This window comes from Zophobas morio, unplaced genomic scaffold (genome assembly GCF_036711695.1).
Source record: "Zophobas morio isolate AGI-343-1 ecotype UQ-CSIRO unplaced genomic scaffold, CSIRO_AGI_Zmor_V1 ptg000011l, whole genome shotgun sequence".
NCBI classification, from domain to species: Eukaryota; Metazoa; Arthropoda; class Insecta; order Coleoptera; family Tenebrionidae; genus Zophobas; species Zophobas morio.
The window spans coordinates 11,247,757-11,264,228 of NW_026972116.1; the positions used below are offsets into that span (position 1 = coordinate 11,247,757).

The window sequence follows — 16,472 nt, forward strand, 5'->3', positions numbered from 1 at the left end:
TCCAATTAAGAACGTGTCACCCCATTTTCTTAAAAATATGAGAATACGCAAGTCTTTATTTAAAAATGACAAAATAAGAATTATAATAATAAAATTCAGAACATTTTTTTCGATTGTGGCTTAATTAATTATTTTAGTCTTCTGTTTTGGGAAGACAACACACACACTTTTGTGATGTACCTTTAAATAGTGATATATGTATGTATTAATCGTGTCGGTATTATGCCTTTTTTAGATTTTTGTTTATAACTTTACAATATATTTATTTTGAATTTGCGTTTTGCTATTATTTATTTATTATTAATGTTGTAGGTATTCTCACAAAATCGACAAAATCATACTGCACTTTAATGGGGGGGAAGGGGGAGAGGTGTAAAAGTACTATTAAGAACACAAGGGGGATTATTGCGATTGTGCAGTTGGAAATTTTCCTTAATTTAGGCGCAGGTATTGGTTATTATTAGAGAGCGGATTTTATGAAATTTGCATATCCGTTATTTTTTGCATATAAGTCTTGATATTTAATATGTGAACTAATCATGCTAATTAAAAATGAATGCAGCTATAAAAAATTGCATATTTGCATATATTTGCCTTCTGCTGCATATTTCACATACCGGGTGCATATTTTGCATTTTTATCAATTTTTGTGCTACTTTGAAAAAAAAATGCCATTCGATCGGCATTTTTCTAGAAAAACGAAACTTCATGAATCATATTGCAAATATTGTCCTGAGCTTCAAATAACTGGGTTTGGGTTTTATGGTAGTTTGGAGGAACCACTGGGTGTTAAGCCATCCTTCCAGGTAAATTCGGGTCCTAATTACTTTTGGAAATACCGTTCATTTCAATATTTTTGTTCGTTACTTAAGTGTATTAATGGTATGTTTTATGGTGGTCGAAGGGACGTTATCCTATTATTTTTCATCGTGAGTTTGCATTTAAGTATTTAAAGCGATAGAGATGTGTGTCAATATGTAGATAACTCAAATTAATTTATGAATTAAACCTTTTCCTGAACTTATTCTTCAAGAAGGAATTGTGTTTTGTTGTGCCTGCTCTAATCCGATAAGTATTTTTACATCTGTGGACGCAGTACGCAGTTTTTTTATTTACAAATACATACTTTAGAATCACCGGAAAAATTTTTGTTAGAATATTTCGAAAAATATTTAAAAATAAATTGTTACCAAAATAGTAATTAAATAGTCGATTACTACTATTTTTTAATTCGTTCTGTTTACCTATATTTATTTTTGAGTATAAGAATATTATCTTAAAAATGTCATTTATTTGTCAGTGAGATCTAATTAAACACTTTGCAATGTGATTTATGTATTTTTTGTAATAAAAGTTAAGGTGTTTTTGCAATTTGTAAATAAATTTAGTTCGGTTATTACGCTTTTTTTAATTTTTTGAGCATGTGCAACTGCATATCTCTGCATATATTAAGAAAGTTATTGCATATTTGCATAAATTTGATGCATGTCATATGATCATATTTCCCAAAATTTTGCTGCATATTTTCCGCTCTCTAGTTATTATACATTATTATACACTCTATTACCGACATTAAAAAAAGTCTACACTATTTCGTCATATCTGCTGCTTTATTATCAGTTTTCAGTTAGTTACATATTGGATATGAAATTAAGTGAATTTTTTGAATAAATAATAATTTAAAGATCAACCACAAAAATACTCAATTATAATTATACATTATACATTACCAGTTTATTTTAGAGCCCAAGATTACATTGGAAAAATCTAAACTTTTGAAAATTTAATGTTAAACAGATATACCTATAACTGAGTGCGAAAGTCAATACACAAAACTCAATGATCAATTATTGTTTTGTATTCAAATTATTATTTATTTTCCTTACGATCAAAGTGAAGAAATTGTTTAATTCATTTTTATTTAAGAACGATATCGCTGACCTTGAAATAGATTGGTTTTTAATTTCGATTTTTTTCTTTTTGTTGCTTTTGTTGCCGATCAACATATTTTGCATTAGAATTAATAAAATAATGAAATATATCATTTTATTTTTCGAGGTCATTTCAAAATTCTGTATATGTATAATTGTTCCTTTTTGGCAGTGACGCATAGGCAGAGGTTAAAAAATAATGTCTCATTACTAGTCTTAATTCGTATTACCTGTTAGATGGGACATTTTTTAATTCTGATCATAAACTATGTGCATTAAGTCTTTTGTTCTGTTTTATAAAGCGCAGGTCGTTATGCACTTATAAAAATAAAATTATAAATAAATATAATTACAGGAAATATAATATGAAAAAAAAAATTAAGAGCAACTCACTATTGGCGTCATCTCGCTTGTGCAAGATTTAAGACAGGGAAGAAATTTCTTTTTTTAAGACTCAGCATCTTTTGTTATGAATATACTATTTACTTGCAACACAAACGTAAATAATAAATATAAAATAGAGCTATATAATACTCGATATGTATGTTTTTAAATGTTTTTTGCTGTGGCCCTGTCAGAAACGTTAATTTTCGATTTAACATGCCATTTTGTAAAATCAACTGAAAAACAAACACACGCATAATTAACTAATAACATTCCGAAGCATGTATATATATATATTAATCAGATATCTAGTAACTACAGTTAACATTACTTATTGGTTACATAACCGTAGTACTCCATTGTGATGTTACAAGGCTTACCTGCCAACTATATCGCAGCGACACAATAATGAGATATCTAGTAAATGCAGTTAACATTAGGTGTTAGTTACATAACAGGAGTACCACAGTGTGATGTTTAAATGCTTATATGCAAGCTATATCGCTGCGACATAATAATGAGATATCTAGGAAATGTAGTCAACATTACGTGTTTGTTACATAGCATGAGTACTCCATTGTGATGTTATATAGCTTACGTTCCAGGTATATCGTTAAGACATAATCATGCGATGTACTTATTGTTCTTTTGTGAGTACGTACCTGACACGTTAACATCACAACTGTGTTTACTGGGTACGTTGGTAATATTAAAGTCAATGTAAAGAAGCCTGCTGTGTGTGAGTTTCAAGTGAGTTTTTCCATTACAAAGTTTTGTGATGACAACATATTTACAAGGACACGCATATCAACTTGAACAGGTGCAATGTAAAACTAATAATAACAATACTGTCCTCCCCAATTTTTGGGAAAATGGAGTGAGTCGTTCTTGATTTAATCAATACAATAAACTGCCTCATTCATTGATTTTTTTGAGTTACCCTGTATAAGTAATTCTAAAATCTATGAGTACATAGTATATGAGTCCTATGATAAACCAATTATAGAGTCATATTTATATATTTAAAGGATTTATTCAGTAAAATTTTGAGGTGACGTCATCAATTATTATTTGGAAAGTGATGTACGAATACATTTTTATTAACGATTCACCATGCTTAGGACAACTTTAAAACGTTTGCAAGATTTCAGAGTGCTCGGTTTTGTAGTTTCAAAGTTAGATTGCAAAATGTTGTTATACAATTTTGATTTTTTTTTTTTTCAACAATCTGAATGTCTGGCGTGAAAACGCAATACGGAATCATACACCGCAAGTGCAGAATTCTCATTTTATAAAAATAAAAACTGATTTACTATGGTTAATTTTGTAGTTGACGTTATCAAATTGAAGGTGGGGATGATCAGCCAATTTTTGGTTGGTGTTTTACCGTCTGAATGCTAGTCCTAATATACATACAAAATTTGACAACAATCGATCCAGTAGTTTCGAAGATTATCTATCTAATAAAAATCCGAAGAGACGGCAGACAGACAGAACGACAGACAGACAAACGGAAACGAGAAACACAAGAGCAAGGAGTCGATTGCAATACTTCCTTAGCTTACGTTCGACAAGTAAAAATCAGTTGATCAAAACACGTGTTCCATACTTTTGCCACACTGTGTACGTTTCGATCTTTTTCTAATTAAAGTAAAAGCATTTACTAAAGTTTATTCATACAACCCAGTAAAGCTACCAAGTTTTAAAAGGCGTTAGTTGCAGATTTTCTAAGATAAACTGTTAACTTAGCAACAACCTCAAACAGCTTGAAATTCGAGACATTAGATGAAAATGGAAGACCACGCTGTAAGTGACAAGTGGAGTGGAGGGTTCAGTAATAATAATAGTAATAATATAAATAAAAATAGCAAGATTAGATAAGCAAGTACAAGTTAAAAAAGTTGTGTAGCGTAACACTTTTTCAGTTTTAATTTTGCTGCCACGTAAAGACAATAAACCCTTTTCTTTTCGGTAAATGAAAAGTTTTGTTGTAGAGGCCGCAATATTCCTGATTAGTTTTGAAATACTTCTTTCAGGGGAGTCGTTTCAAACTCCTAAAATATTCACCACCACAGTTTGATGTTCACATCCACTAACCACTACAACTTTCTCGACCAAATATTCTCAGTTAAAGAATACGGAAATTTGCATCCAACTCACCACTCTTTTAAAATTCGTGCATTCTTTTTACGAAACTTTGAGCTTTTCTCTCTCCGCCACAACATTTACTTTGCGAAAACTTACGTCCAGAGTCGGGATGAATGCACCAATACTTGTTTATGCCCGACACCGCTGTTTAGTCTTGCATCTGCAATCGTGATATTGCAGACGTCTAAGTCCTAGATAATATATTGTGCGGCATTCTTGTTTGGCTTCGCCGCCACGTTCTTTGCGAACTAGTTTGAGAAGTTTTATTAAATCGGAAAGGATATTTATATTAATACCGTTTTTATTGGCGAGCTTGTCGATGTATTTGGCGCAAGATGCTTTAAATAACTCAGCTCCGAGTTGCGAACAAATTAAGTTGATTTTTGAGGGTGTACAACAACTTTTGCAAATTACTGGGCTAACTTTTTGGTTAGGGATTCATTACGAAGTTAAGAAAACACGAAAGTTGATTTCCGCCCGCTTTGTACACAAGCACATATCACGATGATTCATGTCGCTACAAATTTTTAAACTGGCTTTTAACAGTTTGATTGATTGATACTAAATAAGTCGAATTGTAAGGAAGATTGATATATCTAATAGGCAAAGGTCTCCAAAGGGGATGATTTATTGAATTTCTATTCAACACACATTCATTATTATCCGTCGCGATATTAATAAAACTACAAAGAACCTAGATAGCGTTAAATCCAACTGAGACCCACATTCAATTAATGCCTGTCAGGTTTAATTAAACCCGTGACAACTGTTAATTGTTAAGTCGTCGTTGTGACCGTGAATGCACTTCTTGGGGCTCACGGGGTGGTACATGACGGATTTTACACCGCCAAGCGACCCCCCATCTTGATTTTATAACACGCGCGGTCCATATTTCACAATTATGTACTTTATGTCTTAAAGACCAACGATAAGAAGGAAAGACGACGTTTCACTTTGAAAAATGAGTCTGAATGCACGGGAATTTAATTTATTTTGTTTCGACAAAAAAAGTGCCACCGGAAAGGCATTGGCCGGTCGGGATATAAATCGTTGGAAGCGGGATTTAAAGCAGAGATCAATGAGGAAATCCCAGTTTCTTTTATTGAAGCATTAAGGTAATAAGTGATGCAGGCGTATCACTGCTGAGCTTTACCGACGGCAACGACACGTCAGATGCATCTAGGTGTTAAGTTAAGCTCTGACCCGACTTAATGGCCACGAACATTTTTCCGCAGAAATTTAATACTCCTTATTCTCGTTCATTTTCAAAGAAATTACAGACTGTTCGTATGGGGAAGTCTAGGATAATGAAACGTTGAATTTATTTCTCCAATTGAAATAGGCATGAGGTAATCCGCTTCGTTGTTGTTTTCGCCGTACACATACAAAAAAATGTAAATTTATATGTAATCTCCTGTTCATTTTTAATATAGGGAATTTGCAGGGATTTTGTTTTCACTTTTCACTTCCCGAGTGTAAGCTAAGGAAGTATTGTAATAGGGTTTATCGAGCGAATGGTTTTCTGGACGTTTCGTGACCTCTAGAGTCTGAAAAAAAAGGGTATTGTTTCCGTGTATCTGTCTTTCGTTTGTGTCGATATTACACCGTAAAACACTAACCAAAATTTATTCTGATCATAACCCCCGGCAATGACGTCACCTCAAAATTTTGCATGGTAAATGCTATTTAAATGTTACAAAATAACATATTGCACTCAGTTTTAGTTAGTAACAGGCATTATTACAACACACTTAAAATTTAATTTTTATCAGTTTTCTTTACAGTTAAGGTAGGTTGTGACTGGAGGGTTTGTTATAATTTAGTCTAGTGGTTTCTTTGAATGTGTGCTGTAATATGAAACATCTTAGTCCTTTGATATATAAGTTCCGCTTGTCTAAAAAAATACAAATCTAGAAGATCGTCATGGGTTGAAAATTCAACATTTAATTCATATTTCTGCTGTATAATAGTAGGATTGACTGCTGACATAATTGTTTATTTCGCTTTTCATGTACGCCAACTGGTTCGTAAATGTCAACCATGGGCTTGTGTATTTCTCATTCAATCCAACCATCATAACTTCTCGTTAACGATATAACCTATAAAACAATAATGACTGATTTATCGCTAGATTTTTCTTTTTCCGCATAAGTATTTACCAGGCGTAATTGTGACTCTGTTTATAGCCTTTACTAATATTTTCTTTCACCCGTTTGCTCGATTCTTTCCTTGAATGGTGTTTTAACCTCGAATCTGTTTAGGACTGCCACACCTGAATCTGCCTGGAAGTTATCCCACGGGGAAAGGTTATTCCAGTTTCTTCTTGATGTCTTGTGATTGCAGTTGTCCGTTTAATTCATGTTGATAGATATTTTGTCGACTAATTTTGTTCCCTAATAGATATTTTTACTTCCCGAGCTATGGACGTATTGTAAATTGTAATCGAGTCCGTCGGGCGACTGGCTACTTTCATATTTTCACGATGTTTGTCTGTCTGTCTGTCCACCATTGTCTAAACTACCGGACTGACGGCTATAAATTTTTATATGTGTATTATGCACTTCATGTAGAATTGTACATGGTAAAACGCTAACCAAACTTTGCTTATCATACCCACAGCCAATGTGATGACGTCACCTCAAAGTTATACATAGTAAATGGGTTCTAAACTCTACAAAGTAACATAGTCCTACACGTGTAGTATATAAGTCTGTGTTGAGTTTTTATTTGAGACATGCAAATTTTTGGAAAACAAAAATCAAAAGTCTACTTAATAACAATATTTGGCAATATAATTTTGAATATTCCAACACCGAATATTTTGAAATCTTACAGACGTTTTAAATTTGTCGTAAGCATGGTAAATTTGTAATCAATTTGACTATGGTAACATTCGATGTTCTCCATTCAAACTGTTGGAGACATTAAACGTTAAATGTCAAAGGGTTCAAAGTGTTACATGTTGACCACAGTTCAGAATATAATTCAAAAACAATTGACACAATTTCGAATGTACCCTAGCTTGTACGGAATACATAGATTATATTTTAAATTAGAGGAGAGGTCAATATTAATTTTAATGTAAAACAAAAATGGTCATATCAAGAAATATAAACTTGCGAGCATTAAAATCGGGCCACTATTCAAATATAGCGTATAGCGTATTTAGATTGGCCAGCACGTAGCCCCTATATGAATTCTATAGAACATCTGTGGGATGAACTTCAACGAAGAATCAGAGATAGGATCCCGGCTCCTGGGTCATTCCAAGAGCTCAGAATAGCCATTGAAGAAGAATGGGTTTATATCCCGCAAGAAGTTGTCGTCACATTAATTGAGTCTATGAATGGACGAATGCGAGCGGTTATTAGAGCTAGGGGTGGCAACACCGAATATTAACATCATTTTCTTCTTTAAACATAAAAACATAAAATAATTCGTTATTGAACAATTTTCTTTTTTGCCCAAAAAAGAATATTGCAAAACAATTTCATGAAGTTTTTCGTAACTCTGTATTAAAGACAAACCTCTGGTCTTTCTAATGGCTTTTTTAGTTTCTTTAAGTGTAATATAGTTCAGTGGAAAATTTTATTCAAAGTCAGGTGTGAATAGTGGCCCGATTTCAATGCTCGGCAGTGTATGTTTGTTTGTTTATTTATTTACGGAATTCTCCACTTTTACAATAAGAATTACATTAAATTGCAGAAACTGATACAAACATTCTAATCCTAACTAAAAACATTAACGTTATATAAATACCCACTTTTAAATTGTAACTATAGAATATTAACTATCCACTATTTAAGATTAATAAAAAATGTTTCCTAAATAAAATTTTTGACTCTATGAATAAATCAAATGATCTTATAGAAGCTAACCTGTTTCCTAACTCCCTAAATCTTTTAATCGGATTATTAATAGACAAATTTGTTTTTGATGAAGAAATCCTAAATATTTTGTAAGTACGTGTTACGCATACATAGATTTGAGGCACATAAAATGACAATTTTGATAAAAGGTACGGACAGTTTATATAAAAATTTATAATTCCGTGCAAAACGCACCCGTCTGCTAAAGTTCTCCTAAGATCTAAAGGCGGTAAATTCATAATTTCTCTAACTATTTCATAATTTCCCGCTTGGTGAGTCAACCGTAGTTTAAATTCAATACAGCCAAGAAATTTCTTCTGGACCCTTTCTAAAAGATCAATATCAGACTTATAGTAAGGGTGCCAGACCGAAGAACAATATTCCAACTTTTGATCGTAGCAAAGAACAATAGAGAATCCTTAAAGAATTTGTTGATAGCATGTGACAGTGGCGCCACACAAAACCCCACATGCTCATAGCTTTTTTAAAAATATAATTATAATGATTCTTAAAGGTTAACTTAGTGTCAAAGATGACTCCAAGATCTTTTACCTCACCAACTATTTTTAATGAAATGCCGTCTATATTATATGTATGTGCTAGAGAACATTTTAAATTTGCGAACAATATTGAGTAACATTTGCTAGTATTCAAAAATAACTGATTGCCAAGACACCATTCCTATAACCTGTCCAGGTCTGACTGTAATGCATACGTGTCTTCCACGGAATGTATACACTTATAAATTTTTAGATCATCAGCGAATTGCAAAAAATTTGAAGATTTGAAACAATATTGCAGATCATTGATAAAAAGCAAAAAAAGAATCGGTCGACAATGTGACCCTTGCGGTACCCCCGAAGTAACGTTGAAAGATTGAGATTTAAAATTACCAATTCTAACTTGCTGACATCTACCAGATAAGAAAGAATGCAACCATTTAATAGTATCATGTCGAAAACCCAGATGACTCAGTTTTGAAATTAAGATGCTATGATTAACATATCGAATGCCTTAGCGAAATCCGTATAAATAGAATCAACTTGCACTTTACCCTGAAAAGACTCATTAAGAAACGTACAATATGTCAGTAGATTTGATAGAGAAGATTTTCCCTCATAAAGCCATGTTGATGTTGTATGTATGTATGTATTTTTTTAGAACACTTTGGTTATCTTTTCCTATAAAACGGTAAACCACGGTTTCTCAGTGTCTCAGTATATACGTAAATTCGACTGTCTATGTTTATACTTCAAAGGAATTCGACTATTGCACGTTTCGATAACAAGCATATGCGTTAAAAGAAAATAAAATTTGATTGATTGTATCTCCTCAAAGTGGACGAGGGGACTAATTTATTAATTAAGCAACACTGGCGCAAAACAAACCTAATATAATTTTGAGCGAGCTGTTATTGGTATTGCCCATGAACCTTGGACCTCTAACTGCAAAAGTAGGACTCTACCATTGCACCAATTCTGGGCTAATGGTTGTTTGTGTAATCTGTCCATTGAGCAACCTCAAGTACAGGGGTATATTATTTTATAAAGTGTAGATAATGCTAATAACGCCATATAGTGAGCGGATGTCATAAAATTGTTGGCTAACACTAGCCAAATTTTGGTTAATGTTTTACCATCTACATGATATTCAAAATATATGCACACAATTTGAGAACAATCGGTTCAGTAGTTTCGGAAATAAAAACCACAGACAGATGGAAACGGCAGACCATTTTTTTAGTACTCTTGGGGTACGTAGAGAACGTAGAGAAAACATGACAGTAGCAAGGCGTCCGAGGGACTCCATTACAATACTGTTACGTTGAGCGACGTGAGTAAAATTCAACAATTTATTTCTCAGGTATACTAATTTACACGACTAACTCGATACAGCGATTATGTACAGAATAATTTCGATTCGACTGGAATGGATTTGACTAAACTCTAGGTCTCCCATTGTCTGGACTTCACTGCCTGCTCCCGACGGTGGTTCCCATTTAAACTGCTGTCCTTTTCGAAAGGTCTCCGTCAGCAATTCTAGGCTTGTTCCGGAGCACCCATCGCGACTTCCGTTTCCAAGTTTTTCTTTAGTCAATACCATCCGGCCGCCGTCACCGATGATGAGTCACCCATCATTGTTGCACATGCTAGAAAACCCATAGGAGTCGTACCGGAGCGGCGTATAGGTTTATTTCGTAACAATACATACTTTTCTTCGTTTACGGTCGGGAAGTAAAAAGGTGAAAAGTAACAGTTGATAAATTTAATTACTCTATGCAATCAAGTTCAGTTGTTTACTTATGTTAATAAAAATTTTGCGCGAAGTTTCACCATCTTTAAAAATGGTGGACCTGCGAATTTTTAAACTTATTTAACGATTGTTTTCTCTTTTCGTAAAGTTTTTACCTCTATAAAAAATATAGTGGCTGTTCCATTAAAAAAATTTAAACAGAAGGCGCTGTATGTTTGTGAATAATTATAAATTGTAACCCTAGTAGACTGACGCTAGACGGCGCTATTTATCTTAAACCAATGTTTAAAAAAATGGAGAGGTGTAAACAAAATTTTCGCTTGCGAAAACTATGCAGATCAACTAAAGACTGCGCTAGTCTGTTCTATTTTCAAGAAATTGGTCGAAGGTTGTTTCGGCAGAACTTCCCTTGCCCTAGAAGGTAATACAAGTCTAGCTTTTTCGACAAGTACAGGAGTATCTTATTTTACAAAATTTGAAAAAATTACTATTGTAAATTTGGAGATAACATCATCCCATTGGTGGTGGGGATGATCAGCTAACTTTTAGTTACCGTTTTACCATCTGCATGATATTCCTCACATACATACAAAATGGGCCTAGCCATTTCGGAGATTATCTGTCCAATAAAAACCGACACAGACGACAGATGCACGACAGACAGACGGAAACGGAGAAGCATTTTTTTCGTACTCTCAGGGTCATGAAACGTCGAGAAACCATGAAAGTGGCAAGTCACCCGATGGATTCGATTACTATATGTATGTACTTTCTTAGCTTATGCTCGGGAAGTAAAAATAACTAAAAATTAGTTTCAGCACGCATATATTATGCCGTACTTGCGCTTCAAAGGCAAAGGAAAGTTTTCAAAATATTTTTCATCACCTAATACAAATGAGTGAGATTTTATAATAGTATGAAAACTTTGGTACATCAAATTGTTTTATTCGAATAACATTTTATTGCTCTTTTTTTGATTAGAGGAACACCATCCAATAATTTTATAAATGACTAAAATTATTGGATCGGTATTTTGATTATTGTGCTCTATTTTCATTCATGTATTTTGATTTTCCTGGTGGTGAAGTTCGAGATATTATCTCCGAAACTATGCATTCCACGCGATTTTATCAGCATACCTTTTTATTTATAATTAACATGCCTATAAATTGAGCTGAACTCTTCTGTTGCTTATCATGTCATTCGCAAAAAACGCCACATTTATTTATTGTAAATGCAACCTCTTTTCATTTTAAATCAGACATCAACAAGAGAAAATAAAACACTTCGTCTTTAAAAACTAAGCGGTTAAAGCGCATTTAAAAAAATGTAAATCCGAAAGACGATCGATTAAGTTTATCGCAACAACGGTGAAAAAATGCCGTGGAGGTGTTTGCAAGGCAATTACCCACCTGTCGGCTGTGCTTTTAAAGCGTATTATTGGCGCGATGACGAGATTAATGGAGGAAGAAAAGTACAAAAACCGCATTTAAATAAATGTCAACAGGTTGCCACTTAGATATATTGCGGTGTTTTGATTTACACAATCCGACCCATACGAGAAAGCCTAAGACGTTGTTTTTTGTAAATATATCACGAGAAATGGGCGGCTATATCGTCAAACATAAATTCGGAGAGTGCGAGTTAAAGAAATCTCAATTTTCAAAGAAGTCGCTCTAAAAGGAGCAGCAAAAGATGCAGCTCTAATTGGATTGATGTGTCACGATTTAGGAAAAATAAGTCCTTGTGCTCGCGGTTTTGAAGGCAATTTCTTCGATATTGCCCGATGACGATCCTGCAAAGGATAATTAGCTCGACATTTCGTTTTCAAAGGCGGCCGACATGCGCTCATTTAAATAGTTATTGATGGCGGTTTTTCGGCAGTCGTGACGTTATCCAATATTTCAGGGATTAAATTAAGGCAAAAAGTGTAAGTCTGAAGATTAAATTGTTGGTAGAAAGACTTATAGAGCGACAGCCTGCTAGTTGCCCGATAAGGAACAACTGCACCGTCTCGGCTGATAAAGAAACTGCGGGTGCTATTCTATAAAGCCGGATAATAATAAATTATATTTCCAATCGATAGAGATATCGACTTATGCTTTATGTTCGAAACGTGGATACGACCTCAAACATATTTTCATGTCCTCGGGGAAATGCGAAAATATATTTTTTATGATCGATTCGAACGCTACTCGGGTTCGGGGGGCAAAACAATTATTTGAATAAACGCGAATAATTTCAGCGAGCGATATCAACGTCAAAGAATCCAAATTTGACTCTCCATAAAAAAGCCAAGTTATAGCCGCGTCGGGATTAAATCATACTTTTACTTTCACATTTTCCCGATTTCATCGATTGCGAGGAAGACTCTGACATAATACGCCGCATTTTTGCATGAAGATTTAAACGAACTGCCGCCTGAAAAAATAAAACCTCAAGATTATGGACTGCGATTATTGTTCGCTGAGCAACATAAGCACGATATGAAAGGACTTAATTGGATTATAAAGCAGGGAGGAGGCCTCCTAACAATGCAAGATCCGGCCAAGTATTTGCATAGATGGTACCATAAATCGTGACATGCACGTATGAACATACAGGCAAACATTACTGACGTATGGGGCAATGAGATGGGTGTATAATTGAATTTAATACTGAATGAGGTATCCCTTTGTGAATGGAAATTTAATATCCCAGGGGCAGTTCTTTATAAACGCGGCAGACTATGACGAGACACCTGTGTAGGGTCTTACGAAGCCATACTGCATTTCCAGCAGAAAAAGAGTACAGATAATCGCGATGACGCGACAAGAAGATTATAAATAACGTACCTGCTGCATAATGTATTTTGTTGGGGATAATTACTCCAAATTTGTAAAATTTGCGTCACGTTTTACCCCTTTTACCAGAATAAATAAATGCTCGCAATTTTTATTCTGGAACATTGCATTTAAATTATTTACCATTTTTTTACATTAATTTATTTAAATTGAAACAAATTTATGTTAACGTTTAATACAGTTCTCCCATAATTTCAACAATTATTACTGCCTACTGGCTATTAGTTATACAAATTAAATGTGAATTGTAAAAAATATGCATGTACTATACGGGGTTGTGTAAAATCAAACAGAAATCTTTTGCTCGTTGTAAAAAAACCTGTTAGATTTTAAAATACGGTTTCCGTACTGAAAGGTAATCCAGCCAAAGCTTCGGAAGAAAAGAGAAATCAATTTCAACTCTTCTTTTTACGTTCTGTTATATGGCAAGTCTGCAACGTGCGTGTACGAACACGAATTCGAAATAATTAGTCTTAACACGTTTCGTGGTGGTAAATGGTATAAAACTCTGCATAAAACAAAATATGTTAAATATAACTCGTAACTGGATATAAACCTTTGAGGGAGTGCAAAGTGTATTACTGCTGCGTGGATGCCGTCTTTGTGGAACTGTAGACAGAAACTTTATTATCTTGAACAAAGTGATGAAAGGAAAACGATAAATTGGACAAAGAGACCCTTTATATCAATTTTTTTCAACATGACGAATGCTGGATGCTGCGTTTAGAGAATATGTTTAGACAACTGCACGGAATCATAGTAACACTTTGCATACCCATGAGATAGCAAACACCGAAATTCAACGGACTCAACAACAACTAAGTTTAACTTGAGTAGTCTACCACCCAACATAATTTTTCCAAAATGTGTCGGAAGTATTTGACACTTTGAATTTTAGTATTTAATCGAAAAAAAAACATGAATGCAATAACATTAAGTACAGTTTTTGCTATAATAAAAAGTTGAATGTGTAGATTTGTAGACGGAATTTCACGAGATCTCAGACACTTGACCACGATGTATTGTACTTTTAAGTTGTTTTTCATTTGCAGCTAAGTGATTGCGGAAATTTGTCATCCTGTCCTTGTAATTGTACTTTTGGTAAGGTGTTTTCTTATCTCTTATGAATATGAAAGCTTGAAATACGACCAAAAGCCGAATGCCACAATTCATGCGAATAAGAAAACAGTATTTTACGCTGGATTTCCACAATAATTTTCTTGCGTCGCCCACGCGTTGGACTTATATAGACAGTGAGCTTTACGAAACGGTCGTAGAAAAAGCACTTGTTAAAAAATTGGAAATTTCAGCTTTAAATGTACTTTGAAAAACCGGTTAAAACAAGCAAAATTTTCGTGAATTTAAAAGCAGCAATAAGATGGTAAATTTAATAATAAAAACGTTGTGGTTACGAATTGAGTGCAAATTATGACAACTTGCGTTAAAGCTTCAAGCTTTCTGTAAATAAATTAATATTCGTTGTTTCAATAATTGCGTTGTGTCGAAATAACGTGTCTCGTCAATTAATGTTGCTGTTCTGAATATTGTAAATGTAGCAAATACATTATCTCGTCTATGCGTCAAATATTTTTTACTTTATTCCACAGAGCAAAACTGCCAGTTCAAGCTTTCCAGCCAAAATTAAACACTAACTTTGTATTCAATTTTCAATATGTGAAACTTTACAAAGATTTTGTGTTGCTTTTATAGATGTCGCTATTTTTTGCAATGCCACTTATTTGTACCAGAGATTTTGATAATCCGAATATTTTACTTTGTGTTGAAAATATGAAAGAATTTTTATTAAGAAAAGTTGTATATAGTGAAAAAATAATTCCAACTGTGAGTTGTATTGATTTTTGGGCTTTTATTTTGTGTCCATTCAAAATTTCGCTCGAATTTCAACATGCTTATGGAACAACACAATTTTATTATAGCCAAGATTAATTTTTCTCGATTAGATCGCCATCAGTGATATAATGTATTTGTTAATTTTTCTTCTGTTATTGTTCCTTTGCTTATTTGTTGACAATTCTGTGTGGTTCGATTTGTAAGCTCTTTTCTGTTCGGAGGCTTTAGTTTATAAGATTTGTCTTTAAATGTTTGATGGCTTTTGTTTCTTTGGCTTACTTAGCATTTGAAATACATTTTTAACTTCATAATTTTTCATACACTTCGACATTTTAGTGTATTTTTGACTTCTGAGTAACTTAATACAATTTCTTCACATTTCCAACGCAAAGCAAAATATTCAGATTGGAATGTTCTACGCATTATAATTCTCGGGTGTTGAAAGCGACACAATGTTGAAATATTTTCAAAAGTAGATCTAAAAGACATCTACAGGTCGCAAAAATTTCAAACCGGCCTTTTCAGCAAATAACGGAATTAATGTGGTGCTGCCATTTAATTGAGACACGCCATTCTCTTTTTAATCCAAATTAAGATGAAGCGCTGGCATGAAAAACATTTCCAAAGATACAGTTACACAACTCCAGGTTTGCCAGGTTAAGTGGGGCGAACAACAAATCAACTGTACCTGAATCTCCTACAGTAATAAAAACAAGTAATTTTAACGTCTGAATCTAGCGTTTCCATTTTTTTAAACACCTGTTTACCTCAATTTCACATTGACAAGTGTTCGTTAAATAACACTTGTTGTTGTATAACTGACCTGTTCGATTTATTATTTCCAAGTTTGGTTAGCAAATTTTTACAACAATCAGTCCAATAATTTTAGAGATTATCGGTCCAATAAAAATTAACACAGACAGACGGGCAAACATACAGACAGACAGACAGACAGACTGGCGACAGACAGACTTTTTCGTACTCTTGAAGTCATGAAACATCGAGAAAACATAACAGTGACAGGTCGCCCGATGGACTCGATTAGCTTGCGCTCAGGAAGTCAAAAGAGATTATAGTCTAAAAGTCTGCTGATTATCATAATTGATAATATTCCTTGTATTCTGGAGGATGTCGGTACCTTCATCGGTAATCCATTAGCTTTGGCTATTAATTAGTGTTATTCCAATTTGTTT

The 16,472-nt window shown here is 33.7% G+C and overlaps 1 protein-coding gene across 3 annotated transcripts in view; it reads left to right on the forward strand.

Moving 5' to 3' along the window:
• The window catches only part of LOC135126912 (uncharacterized), a 459,555-nt gene that overhangs the window by 260,370 nt on the left and 182,713 nt on the right, over window positions 1-16,472 (forward strand). The window lies entirely within an intron of this gene.